At 48.3% G+C, this 21,471-nt stretch overlaps 1 protein-coding gene across 1 annotated transcript in view; it reads left to right on the forward strand.

The window, feature by feature from the left end:
* Positions 1–21,471, forward strand: part of RAB11FIP4 (RAB11 family interacting protein 4) — a 122,570-nt gene that overhangs the window by 58,380 nt on the left and 42,719 nt on the right. The window lies entirely within an intron of this gene.

The following is a 21,471-nucleotide window of genomic DNA, read 5'->3' on the forward strand; positions in this document are numbered from 1 at the left end:
CCTCTCAGAATCACAAGTGAAATAATTACGTAGCTTCACCTGTGGATCTTTTAAAATGTGCCAGTGAGTAATGAATACATCTGTGTACCTGCTGGGTGACCTGGAAAACATCAACTGTGTTGGGTCCTGAGTACAGAGTTGAGAACCACTGGTGTAAGTCACACAAAGAAAAGGGAAGGCATAGGCCCTCATTCAGAGCCGTACGCTCTGAGCAGAGCGCACGCTCTGAATGAGGGCCGGGCTCCATTTTCATGGAGCGTCCTCCTGGACGCTCGTATAGCTGTGGGTCACCACCCACAGGCTATACGAGCGTGCATTGTGATGGTCGCGACCATCGCGACCATCGAATTTGCGAGCCGGAGCCTGCGGTTGAAGTTTTTGAGGTTTTCAACCGCAAGCTCCGGAGTGATTTTGGCTCTATCAGAGCCAAAATCACTCCCACTGACATCACTAGTGATGTCAGTGGGCCGGCTTCTGACGGGAGGCGTTCCCGTGGGAACACCCCCGTCAGGGAGGCACGCCCCCGGCACGCCCACCAAAGGGGGCGTGCTGTCAATCAACATTGACAGCACGCCCCCTTTGATCGGACACAACGAGCGAAGGACTTTCCTTCGCTCGTCGCGTCTGGCGCATGCGCACGACGGAGCTCCCTCCGTCGTGCGCATGCTCAGTCCATAACATCAACCCACTTGCGAGCGGACAGCCGCTCGCGAGTGGGTCTGAATCAGGCCCATATTCCCAATTGACCAAATCCTATCTTAGCAGTTGTAGAGGCTTAGATGGTGATGACTGTAGGAAATGATTAGAAAAGAAATGCTGAATACAGAGGAGGACACATCTCCACACACCAAAGCAGTAACTCCACATTCTGGTGCTTTATGATCATAAAGAGCTTAGGTGCTCCCATTCACAATTGAAATAGGGAAAGACAGCGGCGCAGGGAGAGTGGCGCGGCAAAAAAATCTGGTGTGGTCGCATTGCGAAGGGGCCTGATCACACAATAGTACCCCCAATTCAAATTATGTCACACAGTAGTGCCCCTTCATCACATTACACTCATTCTTGTCAACTCTACTTCATTGTCAGGGGGGTTAGGTTTAAGCACTAGAGGGGGGAGATGGTTAGGTTTAGGCACCTCTGGGGGGTGAGGTACTAATGGGGGAGGGTTAGGTTTAGGCAAGAGAGGGGAGAAACTTAGGTTTAGGCACTAACGGGGAGGGTTAGGGTACAAGAAGGGAGGTTTAGGAGGAGAAGAGCAAGTATACTTACCTGTCCCCTGTCGGGATACCAACCATTGAGATGCCGCTGACGGTATTTTGACAGGAGGCATCCCGACAGCCGGCATTACATACCCATTCCTTAAATAGTCTTGTATTGCCAAGATAATGCATATTTGTATGCCCAGCCGGCACTCAGCCAGAAACAACCCCTACCCTCCCAGTTTCTCCCATAGAAGATGAGAACATATTGCACCCTCTTGGCCAGCAAATCTATTTTCACTATAAAAATTGGTTAATTTATATAAATATGAGTGCAGGTATATTTACCTGAAATGTACATGTTCAATTTTTTTAAATAATTTTCAGAGAGAAGAAAGCAATAAGAGGAAGGCTCTAAAACATAAGTGAATTTAAATAATAACACAATCAGGTATAATGAACAAGTTCCAGTGTTGTTAAGACATAAGACCAGATCTGACTAATATTTTTAAATTACTGGTACATTACATGTACGGCGCCGGCGTCTGCAGATAGCATCCATCAGGTGTCTCTGATGTTGGCTTTGCTCACATTCCGCCTCCGCCCGCACTAGGCTTTTCATAACCACAGGAGCAGAGGAGCTATTAGAATGGTGTCCAGGCAGATTACCCAAGGGCCCCACCCCCGCTGCGCATCCTCGTACCCGGCCGCATCATGACGTTGTGACGTGGCAGCACATAACACCGGGCGGCCCTGCAAGTTGCCAGCTCACAGGAGCTGGCTGAATAGCGTGCGGCCCCCCACTCGCCCAGATTTGAAATGCCCCAATGTTACTCACACACAGCTGCCGGCTACATGATGACGTCATGACGCGGCCGCGTCTTGACATCATTACGGCCGCGGCACATAGTAAACATGGCGCCGCCCAGGAGGCGGTGCTGCAGTGCCGGGTAAACGTGCGCTCTGCTGGACCGGCCCATTTGACCATCGGCCTTTCTGGCATTTGCCAGAAGTGCCCGATGGCCAGTCCGGCCCTGCTCAGAGCGCTCGCTCTGAATCAGGGCGGTTATTTTTTTTTAATGGAGCCAGCCTCCTGGCCGCTCACTAAGCTGTGGGTGACCACCCACAGCTTTTGCGAGCGGCCAGGTGATGGTCGCGACCATCAGGGCTTGCGACGAGACCCTTGTGGCAGGGTCTCGTTCCCGCTAGCCCCAGTGAGCTTCCTGCTCTAAATAGAGCAGGAAGATCACCACTGACACCACTGGTGATGTCAGTGGGGCCTCCCACAAATGGCAGGCGTTCCTTTGGGAACGCCTCTGTTGTGTAGCCACCCCCCCTGCCCGCCTCCAAAATGGGGCGAGCTGTCAATCACAATCGACAGCCGCCCCGTTTTGGTGCGAGACCCATAGTGACGGAGCACCCGTCCATGGCCGGGTCTCGCGCATGCGCACGCCGGAGCCGGCGCATGCGCAGGGGGCAAACAGGGGGCATCGACATTGACCCGCTTGCGAGCGCATAGCGCTCGTGAGCAGGTCTGAATCAGCCCCACTATGCTGCATATGCATCTTTCACCTATTTTGCTACTAACTCTGAAATATCACTATAGTCTGGGAAATATCAATGCCAATATATCATCTTTTACTCCATTTATATATTATTATGAATAATGCGAAAGACAGGAATACAGTAGGTGGATTTTAATGCTGCCTGGGGAGACTTAAGAAATTGGAAACCAAAATCTGGACAATGATATTTTTGTTATCAGTAGAAGCAGGGCCAGCAACGCAGGGTTGTCTTAACAGCAGTGTGGGCCCTGGGCAAAGCTATGCACTTGTCCCCTACCCACCCATTCATGGGAAAAAAAAAATGTAAATGGTCAATAAAATTAAATGCCCCTGCATGCCCATCAGACCTCCCACACATGCAGAGAGACTCTGTCTGACTGGTCTGATGCCGGCGGATGAAGTGAAACTGGGACTGAGGTGAGTACTCGTGGCTGTAGGTGGGGTGGGTTGGTGGGCTCCTACAAGCTTCGGGCCCTTGGGCAACTGCCCAACAAGCCCAATGGAAGAGATGCCCCTGCAGCAACAGAAATCTCGGGGCCCGGTACACTGATGTCTCTGGGGGCCCCACCTTCTCGCCACTACCCCCAATCCCGCACATCCCTCCCCTGCATGTGTGATATGTGAAGCATGATAATGTTAACTAAAAGATATGCCAGACTATACATAAAGTAATAATACACTATGATTTACCACACTGTCTCTCTGTCACGGATGATGCAGGCTGTTGTTTTTGTCTACCGTCTCTTGCAAGGTCTTCTTGATGTCAGTGCTGTGGATGCCTCAGGGGTAGGAGGGATGGTGTCTGCAGCCAGCCATTCTCAGTCCTCAGCCCCTCATCACCTTCCTCAAATTCAGCCTCTCAATACCATCCTCAGCCCAGAAGACCCCCATCACCTTTCTCCATCCACAGACCCCATCCTCATTCCCCAGCCCCTACCAACTTCTGCCCCCAGCTCCCCATCACCTTCCTCTGCCCCCAGCCCATCATCTTCCTCTGCCCCTTCACTTTCCTCCGTCCCCGGGCACACAGTCACCTTCTTCTGTTTCCAACCCGTCACCTTCTTCCCCAAGCACCTTCCTCTACCCCCTTCACCTTCCTCCAATATTAGCCTAATGGTTAGCCAAGCAACTGTGGTGGCTGGTCACACCTCCTTTGGTGGATGTCCACACCCCTTAAGCATGGGCCCCTTCTAATGCATTCCCCTTTATGCCCCAGTCTGACACTGCTCCCACCTGTGATGTTACTGCCAGAAGGTGCCGGCATAACACACATCTAGGGCGGGATGCATGACACATCGCACTTGCGATGTAATGCATTACGCCGGTCATCACATACATGCTGGCGTTGGTAACGCCGGTCTGCATGAAGATCAGCGCAAAGGACCTCTCTGTCGGTATTAGCAGCCCTTTGCGATGGAGGGACTTCCGGGTCTATGACCCAGAAGCCCCACCGGCATCCTTCTGCGCATGCGCAGAAGGACGCACATGCCGCAGGGGGTGCTGGGAGGGATCCGACTGGATCCCTCTATCAGCACTCTGCAGAGAGAAACCCATATGCTTCTATGGGTAATGCCATAAGGAAGATGGCGTTACCTAACCCAACCGGGGCTTGGTGCATATGAAAAATGCCGTCAAACCCACATTTTCGGGGTTTGACCGCATTTCTCCCCTTGATACATCCCGCCCCTATGGTCTCTCCAAATACTTCTGTTATTTCTCAGAATCCCTCAAATCTCAACACCATACAACTCAGCTCCAGTGAAACTCAGATTACAATTGTCATATTAGGGGATTTTCACCTCACAAGGGAGGAAATTAGATCTCTATGTCTGATTCAGAGAACTACACAATAGCTGTGCTAAAATATGCAAAAGCCGCAGGAGGCGTCTTAAGTAAAAAGATGCCCACTGCCGGATCCGCTGCTGCGTCCGAAAATGCAGAAATTGGTTCAACTGCGTGACCATCGGACAGCTGAATAGCCCTTAGGTTACACATGGATGTTTAGCAAAATCACATACCCTGCTGCCATTGAAGCTGCCTCCAAATGAAATAGCCACTGGCTTCAGCACGCCCAGAAAACAGGGTTGACACGCCCCCATTTTCTGGAACACTGCCCGTTGCCATCATGCTGTGACTTTTGGGGAACTGGGAGCGACATCACAGGACCTGACCTGCACATGTGGAGATTTACTGAACATCAGAGTTCGGTAAATCTCTTGGGAATAGAAAATTACACATATCAAAGCTGACACTAATGAAGAGACAATTAGCTCTTCCTGCCCAATAAAGAAATAATCCGATTTACAATCAGCATGGCTTCATTTCCAGATTTGTTTCTGTGTAAAGAGGACTGCATCTGGTTTCTATCTGTCCCTAGAGATGAGAAAAGTGGAGGATGGGGATTCTGCTACACTAGCCCATAATCTCAGTATAAACAGAAGTCCAGAAAGTAATTGAAAATGCATCTATCAGTCACTGGAAACCCCCAATACAAGCGATCATATACAAGCAGTGAGGGTGCATACAAACAAGATGATTATTCTATATGAAGTACAATCTCCAATTTTAATCCTTACACCGGGTACACATGAAGCAATGTGTACCGGTACGATATGTCGGCCTGACGGCCTCGTACCTCGGGTACACATTAGGACAAGGTAATTACCAACGGAACAATCCTTTACTCCATCCTTCATTACCTGCAATGGGGCCACATGCGATATCCTCCGGATGGACGTGCTGTGCGGCCAACTACACGATACCGCATGTAACCGTGGGAGAGAGCAAATTGGCCATACACACTGAGCGATACAGTCGATAGGTCATTTCTGCTTGAATCGGAATGACCTATCGTGCCTACATAGTAAAGCTGGTTACACACTGAGGCCCTGATTCAGAGCCGTATGCTCTGACAGAGCGCTCGCTCTGAATCAGGGCCGTCCCTGCTCCTTTTTGGAGCGGCCTTCTGGCCGCTCGCATAGCTGTGGGTGACCACCCACAGCTATAGCGAGCGGCCAAAATGATGGTCGCGATGGTCAATACCATCGCGAACATCGGGCTTGCGACGAGACCCTGCGGTAGGGTCTTGCTGCCGCAAGCCCTGGAGTGCTTTTGGCTCTATCAGAGTTCCCATGGGCACATCATTGAATCAATTTACTTGACATTTCAAATAAGAATAGTTTACAGGCTGTGTTAGAACATAGGCTGTGTGTTTTCCTATACCTCCTACTCACATTCACGTTTGTTTTTTTTTTGGTACTGGTGTACCAACTCCAACGCATATGTGTGGCAAGGAACCCACCATGTAGGGCACATAATAGGGACATCTGTAGTGCTGCCAGTCACATTCAAATGTTACATTCAAATGACTAATGCCATCCAAAAAAAATAAAAAAAATTATTGAGCACAGTCAAATTGATAGTAACTTTACTAAGGTCAAGTAATCAGAGAGATACTTTGCTCATACACAGATTTCAGGCAATGTAGTGCACAGCAGTAAGGAAGTCGGAAATTGCTTACCATAGAACCTCAGAATAAAGTAGCTGCACTGTAAAGTCCACAATGTTTTTAGCTTATAGCATCTTCGGGCCTGATTCAGCAGCGTAATCAATAGCGATATTGAATGCAGTCGAGTGATTGTTTGCGATTGCGCATACGTACAAGCTGCACTGCATGTGTGCAGCGATCACATTAAGATTACAGACCGGCCTTGCGATGGGGGGTATAAGGGGACACCTGTACCGGGCCCCGAGATCCAGAGGGACCCCTAGGTCTACAGGGTCACAAAATGGGGCCGTGGACTCACTGATCCGGTCGGTGCAGTGCAGCTGCCGCCGGGACCCATACCCACCACTGCGCATCTCCTTTGTAGCCTGGATCAGGCAGGGCTGGGCTCTGCCAGGTTGGTCAGATGCAACCCGGGCCAGGCGTAAACTTGCAGTCAGCGATGCGGTGACATGACGTCATAGGTTACGTCGCCGGTCATGCACGTCCGATACAGACGCCCACGCAAGTTTTACTGAAGAAGCAGCTGAAGCTGAGTCGGCAGGCTGTAGTGGTGAGGGGATAGGGGCTGAGGAAGGTGATTGAGGCTCGTAATGGGGCTTAGGAAGGTTGATGGGGGCTGCAGAAGGTAATTCGTGATGGTGATGGGGGCTTAGGAAGGTTGATGGGGGCTGAGGAAGGTGATGAGGGGCTGAGGGCTGAGAAAGGCGATTAGGGGCTGAGGATTGAGAATGGCTGGCTACAGACAGACACTCTCCCTCCTACCCCTGAGGCTTCCAGATCACCGTCAACAAGAAGACCTTGGAAGAGACGTCAGACAAGAACTACAGCCTGCATCATCAGTAACAGAGAGACAGTGTGGTAAGTCATAGTGTATTTTTACTTTATTTAAAGGCTGGCATAACTTTCAACTAACATTATCATGCATCACATATCACACATGCAGGGGAGAGATGTGTGGGTGGTGGGGTCGGGGGTGGTGGTGAGGAGTTGGGGGTCCCAGAGACATCAGTGTACCGGGCCCCAAGATTTCTGCTGCCGGCCCTGATTACGGACGCACACGAGAATCCATCGCAAAGTGAGTGACAGGCTGTCAGCGTTTGGTGGTGGTGGTGACAGGGGACTGGTCAGAAAAACGCAGACGTGTCTGTCCATTTGAACGCTGTATCATTGGCGTGCATAAATTAGCCACCGCGACTGCATACGCAGCTTGAGTACCCACTGCATGCGGCGAGGCTTGCAGTTTCTGCAGCTAGCCAGACCTGCTGTAAATGCTGCGTGACGAGCCGATGTGTGTCGATGGTACCAATGTTCTTACACAGAAGTGCGATGCTGGATGGATGTGAGAAAGCAGCAGTTGGCATCTTATGCTCGCCGAGCTGTGGCAGGCATTAGCATAGTCTCATTGCATGCAAATTCGTAGTTAATCACAATTGCTATCCGTAACGAATGAGTCCAAGTACTTCGCGCTCCTTAGCACTGCCATCTGTCAGATTACTTGCAGCTGCAAGCTAACAGTATTCTGCCATGGAATCGGTATGATTTACCGCCGGACGCCAGTCCGTCGGTTGGAATCCCGACAGCGGCTGCCCGACATGGGTGAAAATCTAGATCGTCCCTAAGGTAAGTATTCACTAACCTAATTCCCTCCCCTAACCCTAACCTTCCCCCCAGTGCCTAACCATAATCCCCCCTCTAAGTGCCTAAACCTAACACCTCCTTCCCCTCACCCCCGGGCGGGGTGCCTAACCCCATGTCCCCCCCGGGGGTGCCTAACCCTCCCTCCCCCTAGCCTAACCCTAACCTCCCGGGGGGGTGCCTAACCCTAAGTCCCCCCCAGGAGCCCTAAACCTAACACATCCCCCCGTCCCCCCGTGGCTGTCCGCGCTCGGCGCCCAGCATCATTTCGATCGGGATGCCGGGCGCTGGTCTCCCGGAGTCGGTAAAATGACAGGCGTCTAGATTTAGACGCCTGTCATTTAACCCTCGCCTGGATAAAGCAGTCGGGAAGCTGGCTGTCGGGATTGGGTCCGCCGGCTTCCGGACTGCATACCTTCTGCCATCCAGGCTCGCTGTTCACATTCACTTTTGGAGGTACTGGCGTACCAACTCTAATGTGCATGTAGATCACATTCCAATAATGTTTGGTCATAGCCTGGACAACACCTTGTACTAAGGCTAGTTATTAATAATTACTCGCATAATACACACATTTAACAAACTGTTTCAATGCAATTTACAAGTTATAGGGGCTCATTTATGAAATATTTAAAACTAGCTAAAGTACCCAGCATTGTCCGGGTTTAAATCTTCAAGTTATTACATTTTATCATGCAATGTCGTCCAAATCCATCCAGTGGATGGCCCAGTCTAGGCTCCCCGTGTCAAAGTTCTGCCCAGCGTACACCAACGGGAGTTCCGACAAGGACCTCATCCCCCTAGTATGTCTTCTGGGATCCATTGTTACCACTCTGGGAAGTTTTCGTCCAAATTATGTGAGGTCGTCCAAATTCGTCCTGTGGAAGGCCCAGAATAGGCTCCTTGGGTCAAAGTTCTGCCTGGCACACTCTGCGGTGCCAATTTCAAAAGGCATACAATGATTGTCAGGGCCTGAATCCTGCCAGATGCAGGCCTGCCTCCATTCTCCACATGGGGCAATGGCAGTGGGAAGTCACCCCTGCTGTCCCTACATCTGCTATTGCAATCTACTGGAGGGGCTGGATCCCTCAGCATCCACACCAGCCTGAGGGTCACGCCGGGTCCCGCTGCCTCGACGGCCCAGGTCCCTTCAGATTCAGGTCCGCCATCCTGCTCGAGGCTCCCAGGTGCCCCCGAGCCTGCTACATTTATACAGTACTTGTACAGACAATGCATAAAAAATGAATTGTGAACATCGAGAAGATAGGCCAAAAAATCCCTTTACAGCCACATTGTCAACAAAGTGAAGAGTGGCTAACCCCATGGGAGTTCACTAATGAAGACAAGCTCTGAAAAGCTAAGCTTTTGGAGCTTGTTATATTGCAAAATATCACTGCCTACAAAGAGCTTATGGGGACAAATGTAGTTAGTTAATGGTGTGATATTTCCAGCATTACAGCAGTAATACACTGAAATACCAAAAGTCATGGAATATCAGTATGTAAAAGGTAATGGTAGGTGGCGTCACTGTGAGGTCTTGTAAATGCCCGGACCTGCATCATTTTTATTTTGACATCTCGTGAGACAGTTTGAATGCCGGCTAGGCTGCTCATGGCAAGGCGATGTGAATTATCGGAGTTGGAACGGGGCATCATAGTGGTTGTTCGACGCATAAGACATTCCATTTAGAAAGTTGTGCGAACATTCAACATTACTCAATCTAAGGGTGTCACGTGTGTATTGGGAATACCTCATGAAAGGCATTACCATCCATCGTGGACAGTACAGTGGCTGACCATAGGTGCTTAATAATCGTGACCTGCAGCTTATGACAACAGATAAGCGACACTGGCTCAAATCACATTCTCATTTAATGCAGGAGGTACCAAACGCATCACCAGCAGGTCAATGCAGCCTTCTTCAGCTTTAATGGGATGGGAGCAGAAGACCCACCAGAGTGCCCCTGTTAACACTACGACACCAGACACAGCGCCTCACCTGGGCTTGTGATGTAGCTAATTGGACTCTGTAGGACTGGCAACATGTGGCGTGGTCTGATGAGCCACGATTCCAGTTGTTTATAGCTGATGGTAGGGTTCGGATTTGGCACCAACCCCATAAGGCAATGGACCCAAATTGTTAACAAGGCACTGTGCAGGCTGGTGGTGGTTCCATAATGAGGTAGGGTGTGTTCACATGGCATGAGTTGTATCCGCTGGTCCACCTGAACACGTCACTGACCGGTAAGCGCTATGTTGCATTGATTGATGACCATTTGCAGCCCTTCATAGACTTCATGTTACCCCCACAATAATGTAATATTCCAGCAGGGTATTGTACAGTGTCATTGGTCACAAGTTGTCCAGAATTGGTTTGAGGAGCATTCTGGATGAATGGTATGGCCACCACATTCGCCCGACATGAACCCAATTGGTCATTTATGGGATGCGGTGGAGAGGTCCAGTCACACACAAGATCCTGCACCTACAAATATCAGGGGTGTGTGGGAAGCCATCCAGACGGTATGGGTCAATATCTCTCCAGAGGTCTTCCGTCCACTTGTGGAATCAGTGCCACGTTGAGTTGCTGCCCTTTGCCGGGCTAGAGGGGGTCCTACATGATACTAGACATCTATCCCATGAATTTTGACACTTCAGTGTAAATAGGACATTTACTTAATTTTGCCATAATCCAGTGAAGGTACTTATGGTTTTACACAGTTTAATAAATAGGTCCCTTAGTCCAGAGGTTCACAAACTCTGCCATTACAGTCCAGGTATTAATGAGATCCATGCTTGAGCACAGGTGACTTAATTAGTACCTTAGTCAATCTGATTTAACCATCTGGACTGAAGCATTGATATCTGTAAAACCTGGACTGTAATGGCGGTGACTGTAAAGGCCCCCATACATTTGTGTTGGATTAGGCAAATCCCAGATTCACAGATGCCAGAGTTGGGGCATCAGTGAAATCCAACATGTTGAATTTCCATGATTTGCCAATCCCGACCAAAATATGATCGTGATCAGCAAATCGGGGATTTTTAACATGAAGAATTTCACAGATTCCCCAACAGATCGCCAATCATAGATGGCGGTTCCAGACACATGGGGAAATGGCAGGCAGATGTATGGGGGCCCTTAAGTTAATGAATACAACTGGGATAATGGCAATTCTCTGTGTTGTGGCTGGTATAAGACTGGGAACCGTTAAATATGTACACATTTCAGCTTAAGTCTCATTCAGACTAAGGGGCATATTCAATTAGTTTTGCACCCGCGATACTTTTTTGCATGCTGGACTTTTTCGCCAACTAGACTTGTTTTGGATGTGGAAACTTTTAGTGCGCGCCCCCGCTATTCACCGTATTCAATCCCAAAAGACGCAAAAACGAGTCCCGGCAAAACTTTAACATGCGAAAAGTCCTGTAAAATATGGGGAAACCAGCCTGACACCCCCCAAAAGATGCACTAACATTGGGGATCAATATAGAGGACCCCGAATAGCCCTAGTGAAGCTCTTTGGGGCTATTCGGTGAGTACACTTAAGTACTGTAAATTGTCTCTATTTAGCACCTTTGCACAAGTGGTGAAGAATAGCATTAAGCAGTTTTTTTTGGAGAAAATAGTAGTCCTGTCAAATATGGGGGCAAACATGGTTTAAAATCGCTAAAGTGAAGTGTTAAAAAACACATCTTCAGCAAGCACCTGCAAACAGAAAAACACCTCCCCCATACTTGCAGACCCCCCAAAAGTCTATTTAGCTAGTTTTAAAGTTTGTACCCCCACTTTGTACTTTTTTGCCCCCTTTTCAAAGTCATTTTTTGGGGTGTCCCTCACTTTTTTAAAAGATTTTTTTGAAGCAGTTATCCTTTGGGGAGCTGTCCCAAGGATGCTGGGTGGTTTCCGCACCTTTGCACCCGAAAACCGCAATTCTGCACTTTTTTTCCGCCTGCTATTCATAGGCATTGTGCGACTGCTAATCCCTGCTCTGCAGCTGTACAACAGCAGCAGCATTACTTCTCCTTCCTGGGGAGGGGTGTAACCAGGAGCGCCCATCACTGCAATGCACACCAGTGGCGTAATTAAGGCATGGCGAGCGAGGCACGTGCCCTGGGCGCCGTGGGCCCGGCGGCACGCTGCCGGCTACGTTACCGGCCCATCCTAGTTAGCCAGTGTAGTGCACTACACATTTACACAGGACCGGCGCTAGGCTTCCCAGCGCCGGTCCTATGCTGCACAGCCGAGCCCCTTCCCTCCCCCTGAGCGCTTGCCCAATAGTGCCAGGAGGAGGGTAGAAGGTGGGCCAATAGTGCCAGGAGGAGCGCGGCGGCGATGTGTGTGTTAATCAGGTGCCAATGAAAGTCAGACAGACTCTCATTGGCTGCTGCACACACATCACCGCCAGTGCTGGCGGCGATGTGTGTGTGTTAAACAGCAGCCAATGAGATAGAGTGGAGATAGAGTGGAGACTCCAGAGGTGGGGCTGCAGCGCAGTCCAAAATTCAAATAGGGGAGCCACACCAACTGTCCTTCCACACACCACCGGCCAGGATTCACTGGCAGTTGGTGTTGCTCCCCTATTTTAATTTTGGACTGTGCTGCAGGCCCACCTCTGCAGCCGCCACTGGTGCACTCACCCCCGGGAGGTGAGAGCACCCACCAAGTGGAGGCTCAGTCGGGCTGGCCACTGCACGTAAGCCAGCGGAGCTGGGATCCCGGGCAGTCATGGAGACTAGAGCAACAAGCTCGGATGGGAGGTACCTGCTGTAAGTATGAGCAGAGCAACACACCACTCACTGCCTGTCCCTGAGTTAGTGTTACAGCAGTTCGGTGTCTGTCTTTGAGCAGATCAGCACTGCAGTGCCAGAGTGTTCCTCTGGGGGAGACTGACAGAGAGGCTCATGTCTCGATACACCAAACTTTTAGTGATTAAAATCATTTGAAAATCTAAAAGATTTGAATCAATGTGTGTAGACATTCACTTAGTAGCCAACTCTACCCTGCAACATAGCTTTACCATAATTTTTCAGCATGTTGGCGCATTCTGTGTTCTGTGATGCACAATATTAGGGATAGTCTGGTACATTTATAGCTTCAGTGCTGCTGGGTGCAGTTTGCATTACAGACTTTTGGGGTGCAGCTACGGTTTTATAATCATTACAAGCTGAAAGCAAGAGGTGGTACCATGAAGTTATCCTACCCATACATAATCAGCATATATCCTGAGTCATCAATACCTTCAAAACGTTCCCAATTTCCACTGTAGGGATATCCAATTAGCCGCGAACAGTGAAAAACAGGTTGTTTTTTTTGCTGATTATTCCCGTTTTTTGCCAATGTTTTCTTTCTCCCTATCCTAGGATTTCGGATGAAATAATAGGATATTTAGGCCAAAAACACATATGATCCGTGATAAGTTCATGAACCTATGTGTTTTCGCCTTTTCGGCGGTGAAAAAAAACTGCTTTTTTGATGGATTTATTTTCCGCGCACATCAGGTCCCGAGAAAAAAAAAACACGATCAGTGTCGGCGTCGGGGCGGCACTTCTGGGCTAATTGGATGGACCTGGGGATCCATTAGCCCCCTAACAATGTTCGGGGCTAATTGGATACCAACGTATAAGTCACACTCAGCCATGTTATTTCAGCAGTCCCCTCTTCCAATGAGAACATAACCTCTCTCCTGAGCAGGGTCCAACCCTACCTGTTGTTTTCATATCTGAATATATTTGGTCTTCCCTGTATTTCCCTAATTTACAATATGTCCTGTGCTGCAGACAAACAAAATGTAACTAAAGGCCCCCATACCTCTGCGACGGATCAACACGATGTGGCGATCCAGAGATGCCGGGTCGGCGGATTGGTGAAATTCAACATGTTGGATTTCACAGATTTGCCAATCATGATCAAAAAATGATCGTGATTGGCATCGATGTCTGCCGGACGGCATTTCCGATCCCATCGCAGCGATCCCTATGATGAGGGGGGCCTTTACTATACAGAGCTCTAACTTGCTCCTGTCATTACACATTGTTGGAGGCAGCTATTTTTGTGAATTTAATGAAACTCTATAAAAATATTTATTCAATGTGTGTCTCTTGCCACCAGGGTGCATCTGTTTCCTGGTGAATTGAGTTATACCTAAAAAATGGCTATCTTTGCTGTGTGCAGACAACAGGTGGAGATAATTGTACAGAGTTTGCACGTCAGTGAGAGCCATAGATGTGGGGAATTCAGATAGACCTCTAAAATAGGAAGGAAACTAGATACAGAATCAGACCCAGTGACAGTGGTCATAGTGCAGCATAAGGGAATTTCCCTTTCAGGCCAGCAGCGTGCTGGATACTATGATGTCCAGTGATGGACTGACTTTCCCTCTTGGATTTCCTGGATAGTGTGTTTTCAGGAAGTATCTGGTAAAGGAAGAATGTAGGTCCAGACATAGCAATCTGACTTCCCCTCATTGTCCCATCAGTCCAAGAACCATGAAAACAAGATAACAGGAATGCTTGCAAATTGCTGACTCTGCCGTTTCTGTGCAGGGTTATACATACATGGGAGATGCTTGTTGCCTCGTGTGTCTGCATTGCCTTATAGACCTGCTAATAGTTCCAGGCATCTTGCTGAAAGAGATTGCCTAGTTTATAGAGCTTTTTATAATGCAATGTCTGCAGGAGGTAGATAGTACTCTTATCACAGCCAGCACAGGTGACAATAGACACACTCCTCACTGTGTCATCACAACACTAACGCAGCAACTGACCTTTTGTCACTGCTATTAAAGGACTATGAGGTTGAAAGAGCTGGGGAGGAGTTACCCACTCTGAGATCTGTATCCCATAGTACACCACCTGTATTATCAGTATTAGCACCTAGGTGTATTGTACACTGTCTAAATGTAATCGTCAGAACCATGTAATAAAACAATATATCAGATCATCTATAGGCATGTCCAACATTCCATTCTGCTGACCACGTAATAGGCCCTTATATGATTTGCCTGTTTTGCACAGATTTGTACAATCCGATTATCCGACCATCCAGACGTGTGGCAAACGGGAAAACAGGTCCTGTCACTGTCTGATTATTTGGCAGGATTAATCTATTAAGTAATTTATTTAATACTGAGCTGCTTGTTCCGATACTAGGCCGGCTTATAGCCACAAAGACCAGAACTCAGGGACGCTAATACGGACACTGGGTGAAATAAATGGATTAAAAAACCAGTAAGGGACATCGCAGATGTTGCATATGTAGCTTATAGACAATATATCCAACTAGCTGCTTTTGTTACTATTATCACCCGTAAGCAAATATCCACAATTATTGGCTGAGAAAAATACAGGTATAGACACCGATACAGACCAGTAATAAACTCATGTACATAATGCACAGTACATTGGATACTACTTGCATGCCTAGGAACCAGCTCAGTTGGTGATCACTCCCACTATTTGTGCTGCTGCTTCCATAAACCATGTCTAAGCTTGCCTTTATTCAGTCTAAAGGTGCGTACACACTACACAATATGCTCCCTGAGCGATATCGTGTAGTGTGTCCGCCGGGAGGCTGTGCTCTATGTCGTTCATGACAGTGAGCACAGCCGCTGAACGATATCATTAATGATATCGTTCAGCGCCGGGCTCTCTCCCCCATTCCCCAACATGCAGCAACCTGACGAGGTCGTCAGATTGTGCTGCATGTTCAGGCGATGGACAATTTCGGAAACGACCAGCGGGAGTGCGCATCGCTGGTCGTTTCCGACATAAAGGTGCACGATTTGTGCACGATTACTGAGCGATTGCACAATTACGATGTCGTAATCGTGCAGTCGCTCAGTAATATCGCCCAGTGTGTACCCACCAATATAGGGGTAAGTAATAAGAGCACCCCCAATATTTTTTTAAAAAAAATAGGTCCCTCTGTTTGCACACAGTGTTTAATTAGATCTGTCTGTTTGTCCTGCAGTATTGGAGTGATATGTAAACCACATATAAAAGATCTGAACCTGGACTGTGCGATCATCCATGTGCACAAAGTTTGAAAATGTTTCTATAATTCCCAGGCCAGGCTCTGACCAGTACAATAAAGCATTGTATTAATGACAGCCAATGACCAGGGAGCTTGTCTGCTTACAATGTGACAGACCAGGAACAGTTATGTGTGCAGGTAACTGCTGGAGGTCACTGAGTGTTTGAGAATTTGCTCTGCGTTACTCAGCAACCTGGGGGGTGGGGAGACAAAGGGAGGAGGAGGGGGAAGGGGCAAGGCATGTGCGCCCCCTTCCCCTTGCATGGAAACACAATCTGACACACATTTGCATTAGTAATGTTTCTGCATGGTTGCTGTAATAATAATGGTCTAGTGTCAGGCCAGACGCATAGCATTGTGGGTCAGGTTGTGTGCCTGAATGCAGTGTATATTACAGCTATGGCTGTGCTCTGCCTAGTTCTGACCTAGAATGTATTACATGGACAAGTAATTCAGTGACCACACAATAATGAATAGCTTGTACAGCTGACAATTTTTAATTAGTTTCATGGGCACTTTGCTCCCGAACTGCTGGCATCTATACAGATCACACGCCATACTGTCTGGGCCAGAACTTTGAGCACTACAATCTTCATTAGGTCATCTTTTCAGACATTAATTACAACATATAAACACAAAGGGGGTCTATTTACTAAGCAGAGTTAGGAGACAGAGGGCCTGATTCAGAGCCGCTCGTTCGCTCATAGCGATGTTCGCACAACTGCGCATGCGTATGGGTCGTAATGCGCATTCGCCAACCAGTCATTGCGGTCGGAAATCGAGCGCTCGCAAAACAGCGAGTGCCTGCTAATTTGAGTGACAGAATGAGGCGTTTGTGGGTGGTAACAGGGGAAGGTGCTTGAAAACGGGAGGTGGTGATCAGAACGCAGGCGTGCCTAACGGTCAAAACGGGCGTTTTAAGGGTGTGCATAATTAACAAAGCAGCATCATTGACCACGTCACTTGGTTGTCTCTTAGCCTGAACTGTTCTCTTGATTGAGGTAGGAAAATCCAACCACAAGCACTGCGAGCAGTTCAGACGCCTTTCGATGTACTCGATTAATCTAATTAATAGCGGAGATGACGTATGATGCGAGTGGCCAGGGGGCGTCTTTACAAAATAGCGAGCGCATGTTTCGTTCGCTCGCTCAGACATAGAGGCATCAACAGACCACAAAGAGCGAGCGCTCAATTTAAATAGCCGGCCCCTTTTTCTGAACGAGCGAGCGCAAATAGCGTCCGGCTCTGAATCAGGCCCAGAGTCAAAAGTGATAAGAAAGTGATAAGGTACCAGCCAATCAGCTCCCAGCTGTCATTTTTCAAACATAGCTTGTGAGATGACAGTTGGGAGCTGATTGGCTGGCACCTTATCACTTTCTTATCACTTTTCACTGTGTCTCATAACACTGCTTAGTAAATAGACCCCTATGGATTTTATTGTGCAATTAGACAATAATAAAAAAAAAAGAAGGAGAAAGGGCCTGATTCAGAGGTGAATCCATAGGCGTATTTATAATGGGTGCAGGGTGTGTGGTGTACACAGGCCCCTGGGTCCGGGGGGGATGGTAGCTCGTATTGCACACCCTGCACCCAAAGTGTACTTACCTCACTCCGGAAAGCGGGTCCCCGCTAATCCATGGCGCCGTCTTCCCAGTGACATCATCGGGAAGATGGCGCTGCGCAGTTACAGCAAAGACTGGTTTTGTGCCAGTCTTTGCTTTCTAAAGAACATGTGCTGTGCCATCTTCCCGAACATCTTTCTGTATGTCAGATACAATTCTCAGTACACTATTATTCTGTATGTGTGGACACATGCACAGCACCCCATCACTCTTTCTGCATGACAGATACAGAATAATGACATACTGAGAATTGCATACGATATAGAAAGAGGGATTGGGTACTGTGCATGTGTCTACATATACAATTGTTTGCATATTATTCTGTAAGTGAGGACACATGCACAGTACCCCGTCCCTCTTTCTATATGTCAGATACAGTTCTCAGTACATTATTATTATGTAGGTTTTGACACACGCACAGCACCCCAGCCCCCTTTCTGTATGTCGCATACAATTCTCAATTTGTTATTGCACAGTACCCAGGCATGCCGACATACTGGCTACCCCCTCTGTGAGGGAGCAGCCAGGTCGGCATAGTGGGGGGAGGGGGTGCAGCCGGGAATATTACCCGGCATAGGGGGCAGAGCAGGGGCGTGGTCACAAGATTGCGTAATTTTGGCCCCACCCCTGCTACACACTGCCGAGATTACCGCCATTGTGAAGCAGGGTCATGATGACACGATTCAGCGTGAATCGCGTCATCTGACCCCCCCCCCCACTGTGGGGGCTTGTGGGGGCCTGGAAGGGCCAGCGGCCAGCCGGGAGGCTTGCCTGCTTTCCCAGGGGGCGTGGCTCCCGGCCGAATAGGGAAAGTAGGCAAGTTGACAGTACCCCATCCCTCTTTCTGCATGACAGAAACAGAATAGTGATATACAGATGTCAGCAAATTGTGCCCCAGCGACTCCATAGGATTGCATGGTGTAGTGTAGCGCATGTGGACGCGGCTTATCCCATCAATGCATGCACACGTTTGTAGTGCGAAGAGGACACATCTGTACTGAGAATTGTATTTGACATACAGAAAGAGGGTTTGGGTACTGTGCATGTGTCCACACCTACAATAAAAAAAAAAAAAAAGAACAGACACAGAATTACATGCGGTGTACAGAATAGTTCATAATAATAGAACTATTATCTTTCAGATGTCCATAGACATGGTTTGCTAAAGGGCGGTTCTGCCATTTTTTTTGGAGCTTTGATGGGTGGTTTATAAATCAGGCGATTTACTGAAGGCCAAACTGCACATCAAAGTGTATAATTATCCATAATCAAGAATTTATGAATTCTTTATGTAGCTAATATTACCTTACATAAAGAGAACTAAGAATACATTTATTACACAATGAGACAGGTTACATAATGTACACTGTATTCTTCCATCCAATACATGTGCCCTAATGCTGCGGGCACAGAGCTCATACATAATAATTATAGACAAATTAGGTTGTTTTGCTTCTTATCGTGATAATAATTATACTCTTTTATAATGTCACAGCCAGAAATAGATTTACATTATAGACTCATTTGCATGCAGTGCTCCAGCAGTTATCAATATTTACATAATACATGAAATGGTGCCCTGGTTATCTGTTCACTTTAATCATGTTATATATTTTATTTACGGGATGCAGTCATTATGTCAACATTCATAAGGTTGACATCACAATGTCAACAGTTATGATGTTTACATTGTTGAAATGTCGACATTGAATGTCGGCATCTGCAGAATGTCAACATGTTCACAATGTTGACATGTGAACTGTCAACATTCTGCACAGACCATAGGGTTAGGCTGCAGCAACGGAGGGTTTAGTGTTAGGCTATGAGAGAGGAGGGTTAGGGTTAGGCAGAGGGTTGGGGTTAGGCTGCAGGAGGGGAGGTTAGGGTTAGGCTGCAGCAGCGGAGGTGTAGTGTTAGGCTATGAGAGGGGAGGGTTGGGGTTAGGCGGAGGGTTGGGGTTGCCCTGCAGGAGGGGAGGTTTAGTGTTAGGCTATGAGAGGGGAGGGTTAGGCTGCAGGAGGGGAGGTTAGGGCTAGGCACTAAGAAGAGGGCTAGTGGTTAGTGATAGTCACCACTGGAACCGCTGCAGGATGAGCCAGAATTCATTACATCAAGGTCCGACCAGGAAGACACCACTGGAGCTGCCTTACCCGGCAAGTCATCAACAGACCACCAGGAACGTTTTGTTGACATTATAATTACCGTATGTCAACATTTCATCAGTGTCCACATGATGAATGTCAGCATGGTCAGGGTCAGCGTGCTAACCATGTCAGCAATTCCCATGTCAACAAAATATACTGATCTCCTTATTTACAAACGAAGGGCCTGATTCAGAGCCGCTCGCTCTGTGCGTTTGCAAGTGGCCCGATGTTCTGCATACACGCATGCTTCATTCTGCGCGTGTGCGAACTACACACTGCGATCGCAACCCTCGCGCTCACCCAGCAAAGGCAGCCCAGGGTAATGAGTGACAGGAGAGGCAGTTTGTGGGTGGTAACAGGACACTAATAACGGGGGGTTGGAGATTCGAACGCAGGCGTGCCTGAGTATTTCCACGCTGTTTTAGAGGCGTGCATAATTAACAGGCAGTGTCATAGTACACGTCACTTGCCATTTTTTTATACCGATTTCCTCGCAATGCTTGCGGTAGGGTAAAGCTACCTCAAGCACTGCGTTCACATCCGATGGTGCTCGATGTACCAGTGTTTTAATACACTTACTGGAGATAACGTGTTGCTGGTGGACGGCTCTGCCTGTGCGATTGGGTGTATGCATACACAAAGTGGCCACTCGCTAAGACATGGTGGGCGTGCTTATGCCTTGGTGAGCGATCGCTTCCCGTGGTGTCACTTTGAAAAATTTGCATACGCATCTAGCGAGCGTACGCAGATATAGAACGGGTCTGAATCAGGCCCTAAATGCAGGATTAATTTAATAATGTAAAACAATAAAGGTGGTAGATCGTTGTTATAATTTAAAGACCATCTTCATAGGAGGTACAAGCCATCAGGGTAATTAAGCTAATTCTTCTGTCAAATAGTCATATTGAGATTTAAGGGCTGATTCTGAATGGCACACACAGCACAGTACGTGGCCACATCTAGTGAATATTTGCAAACAGCACGTGCTTGGTTATGAGTATACACATCTTTGTGTATCTCCGTGCGAGTCGTACATTTCTTTCTATGGGCGGGATGTACTAAGCATCGCATCCGTGATGTGGTACATCCCGCCAGTCTTCGAGTACATACCGTGGTTGATTACCGCATTGTGGGCCTGATTCAGAGCCGGACGCTATTTGCGAACGGTCGTTTAGAAAAAGGGGCCGCCTATTTAAATTGAGCACTCGCTTTTTGCGGTCTGTTGATGCCTCTATGTCTGAGCGAGCGAGCGAACGAAACATGCGCTCGCTATTTTGTAAAGACGACCCTGGCCGTTCGCATCATACGTCATCTCCGCTATTTATTAGATTAATCGAGTACATCGAAAGGCATCTGAACTGCTCGCAGTGCTTGTGGTAGGTTTTACTTCCCGCAATCACTGCGAGCAGTTCAGGCTAAAAGACAACCAAGTGACGTGGTCGATGACGCTCTTTTACTAATTATGCACTCCCATTAAACGCCCTTTTGACCGTTAGGCACGCCTGCGTTCGGATCTCCACTCCCCGTTTTCAAGCACCTTCCCCTGTTACCACCCACAAACGCCTCATCCTGCCACTCAAATTAGCAGGCCCTCGCTGTTTTGCGAGCGCACGATTTCCGACCGCAATGACTGGTTGGCGCATGCGCATTACGACCTATACGCATGTGCAGATGTGCGAACATCGCTCGGAGCGAGCGAGCGGCCGCTTACGAGCGGCTCTGAATCAGGCCCTGTGTACCTAGAGTATCTCAGAGGACAGCTCT

The sequence above is a fragment of the Taudactylus pleione genome, unplaced genomic scaffold, assembly GCF_031769625.1.
Source record: "Taudactylus pleione unplaced genomic scaffold, aTauple2 ptg000012l, whole genome shotgun sequence".
NCBI lineage: Eukaryota > Metazoa > Chordata > Amphibia > Anura > Myobatrachidae > Taudactylus > Taudactylus pleione.